Source organism: Heptranchias perlo, unplaced genomic scaffold (genome assembly GCF_035084215.1).
Source record: "Heptranchias perlo isolate sHepPer1 unplaced genomic scaffold, sHepPer1.hap1 HAP1_SCAFFOLD_365, whole genome shotgun sequence".
Taxonomy (NCBI): Eukaryota; Metazoa; Chordata; class Chondrichthyes; order Hexanchiformes; family Hexanchidae; genus Heptranchias; species Heptranchias perlo.
Window position 1 is genome coordinate 2,704 of NW_027139377.1, and position 3,716 is coordinate 6,419.

Here is a 3,716-nt window from a genome sequence, read left to right on the forward strand (position 1 = left end):
GATTTGGGTGGGTGACCCGGACTGTGGGTGGGTTTGGGTGGGTGACCCGGGACTGTGGGTGGGTTTGGGTGGGTGACCCGGGACTGTGGGTGGGTTTGGGTGGGTGACCCGGACTGTGGGTGGGTTTGGGTGGGTGACCCGGGACTGTGGGTGGTTTGGGTGGGTGACCCGGGACTGTGGGTGGGTTTGGGTGGGTGACCCGGGACAGTGGGTGGGTTTGGGTGGGTGACCCGGGACTGTGGGTGGTTTGGGTGGGTGACCCGGGACTGTGGGACCCATCTCCCCCCACCCTCACCTTACCTGTGAACCTATCCTTCGTGTATCTCCTGTTACTTTCCATCCAAGGGAAGGTGAGGTTGTTGAGACTGTTATTGATGCCGGGGACGGTCGGTATTCCCGTGGAGGTGGACTGGTGTACGCCCGGTGGCCAGGGGTCGGTGGGCCGGGACCCTGATCACGCCCGCTGGGTTCAGCCCATTGCTGTTCATGCCCAAGTTGACGCTGTAAGGGCCCGCCAGCGAGGCCAGACTGCAGGCGTTGTTGTAGCCGCTGCCCCCGCCGCCGTTGTTGCTGTAGTTGACGGTCATGTTACTGTAATTGCCGCTCACCATACATCCCAGACCATAGTCCACATCCTGGAGCCTGGAATTCGGGATCATGCAGCTCCCTTGATCCGGATTGTTCAAGATCTGGTCTATTCCAAAACTAATGGGTTCGTGTTGGGAGTGGGTTTGGTGACCAACGTGGACTCCTATGTGATCCATTCTCGATTAGAATAATTGGACCGTGTGTTTGTGGCGTTTCCAAGTCGCCAATCTCCACCCCCTCCCCAAAATAGGCTTAATTCTGCCGTTCCTTCCCCTCCTTGTACCAGGCGAGGCGGCAGCCGAGGGGCTGGTGATATTTTGCACAGGGTTTGGAGACAGACTCGAGACCAGAGCATCAATCATTGTGTGCCAGGAACTCCGAGACAGAATGCATCCTGGATTGGTGGGGGTGGTGAGGCGGCTGTTCATTGGCTGGGATCTGAGTGACAGACCCGGGGAGAGTTTACAATAAAGCAGCTCCGAGGAGAGATTGGCGAGACCGAGCCTTATAAAGTCAAGTTACAAATTCACGCAAAAAGGCGCTCCAGATTGCAAATTATTTATTACAATATCCCATAATGAGATCATTCACAATGGTCAAGGGGAGCCGGTTATATTTTACCATTAAATATTCTCAATGGTAAACCAATCACTCGTCTTGTCCACAAGCAAATCTCTTCATATATTAGAATTTATAACTCGCCCCGGCCACAGTCCTGAATCTGTGCTCCTGGTGCCCGGTTATAGCTCGCAGTTTCTCTCCAGCACAGTATACAGGGGGTGGGGGGATTTTTTGACCTGTTTATCATGTGTGTTAGTTTCAAAATCCACTGATTCAGCTAAAAATCTCGATTTTCTTGTAAAAAATGCAATAAATAAACCACTGCAATTTCACCTATTAGAAACGATATAAAAGCGATTTAATTATTCAGTAAAAGTGAATAATAGGAATGTAAAATCCCTTCTGTGTAGCGACAGTGTAAATAGATTTTTTAAATTAAAAAATAAGCTCTTTATTATTTCTAGCGACATTTTAAAGACCAACACAATTGCGAATTGTCTGCAGATAGCGAGCGGACAATTGATACCCTCGGATCAGATCACAAAGAACAACCCCCCCAAAAAACTTCAACATTTTAAAATCTGCCAGCAAAATACATTCAGAAGAATCTTTAGCACAAATTAATAATGCATAATTCATTTATTCTACTTATAACCTCTCAATATTTCCAATTTGTTGAGTAATATATCCCAGGAAAATACTCAGCATAATTTATAGATAATTTACTTCAAAACACTTAAATAAATGAAACATTCTAAAAGTTTTTTTTTAAATTAAAAAAACGAAAGTTGGGATTAGTTTCTATTAACTGGGAGCAGGGATCGAAAACATGTTTTTTAGTTCGATCGAAACCTTTTACATTCTATCTTTCTCGATTTGCCGTTTGTTCTGGGGAAGAGATTAACGGCGAAAGAGGCGGAAAGAGGAAATAAATTAAAGTGTAAAAAGTAACGAAAGGGAGGTTTAAATCTATTTTATAAAACTGCCCAATGTTTTCTAATTTTGTTTTAATTGCGAATAAATAATTTGGCGGCTTCTGTCAGCCTCCCACTTTACATTACACAGATCCCAGTGAAGAGCATTTCACTCTCCTCCCCAGACTGGGCTTCACACTCGGGCCCAGAGTCTTGCTGTTCAGTGTCTGTTCACAGCACCTGTCCTTACCCTGTGCCTCCTCACTGTCGGGGGGACTCCTCACTGTCGGGGGGGCTCTCGGCTCCGCAGTCAAACCTTTCGACGAGCGAATCCGTTTTTTAAAAAATACATTTTTGAATTGGCAGATCTGAACGCTTTAATTTTTAGGTCAGTGATCAAGTTCCACTGTTTGTTTTGGCAGGAAATTCCGTGATCCAGCAAACACCTCTCTCACTATGTGTCTCTCACACCCCTCTCCTTCATTCCCATCCCCTCTCTCTCGCTCAAACTCACTGACTTACTCATTCACTCTCTCACACAATCGCTCACTCTCTCCTCTCACTCTCTAACGCGTTCTCTCTCTCTCATTCCCTCTCTTTCTCCTATCTTTTCCTCTATCTTTATCTCTTATTTCCTCTCTTTCTCCCCATTCACTTTTTCTTTCACTCCCTCTTTCTCTCTGCCTCTATTTCTATCTCATTTTCTATCTTTCTTTCACATTCACTCTTCTCTCTTCCTCGCTCCCTCTTTCTCCCTCACTCCCTCCTTTTACTACCTTTCTTTTTCACTCCCCCATCTTTCACTTCCTCTTCCTCTCTCATTTCCTCTCACACACTCCCCCTGTCTCTCTCACTCATTCCCTCTCTCTCTCATACTCCCTCTGTCTCTTTCATACAATCCCTCTGTCTCTCACACACTCCCTCTGTCTCTCACACACACCCTCTGTCTCTCTCACAGACTCCCTCTCTCTCACACACACTCCCTCTGTCTCTCTCACAGACTCCCTCTCTCTCACACACACTCCCTCTGTCTCTCACACACACTCCCTCTCTCTCACACACTCCCTCTGCCTCTCTCACACACACCCTCTGTCTCTCTCACACACTCCCTCTCTCTCACACACTCCCTCTGTCTCTCACACACACACCCTCTGTCTCTCACACACACACCCTCTGTCTCTCTCACAGACTCCCTCTCTCTCACACACACTTCCTCTGTCTCTCTCACACACTCCCTCTCTCTCTCACACACTCCCTCTCTCTCACACACTCCCTCTCTCTCACACACTCCCTCTGTCTCTCACACACACACTCCCTCTCTCTCACACACTCCCTCTGTCTCTCTCACACACACCCTCTGTCTCTCTCACACACACCCTCTCTCTCACACACTCCCTCTGTCTCTCACACACACACCCTCTGTCTCTCACACACACTCCCTCTCTCTCACACACTCCCTCTGTCTCTCTCTCACACACTCCCTCTGTCTCTCTCACACACTCCCTCTGTCTCTCACACACACTCCCTCTATCTCTCACACACACTCCCTCTGTCTGTCTTACACACTCCCTCTGTCTCTCTCTCACACACTCCCTCTGTCTCTCTCACACACACCCTCTGTCTCTCACACACACTCCCTCTGTCTGTCTTACA

At 47.9% G+C, this 3,716-nt stretch overlaps 1 pseudogene; it reads right to left on the minus strand.

Moving 5' to 3' along the window:
• Nucleotides 1-300: 300 nt before the first annotated feature.
• On the minus strand, nt 301-955 carry LOC137311611 (T-cell leukemia homeobox protein 1-like; annotated as a pseudogene).
• Between the last annotated feature and the right edge of the window lie 2,761 nt (nt 956-3,716).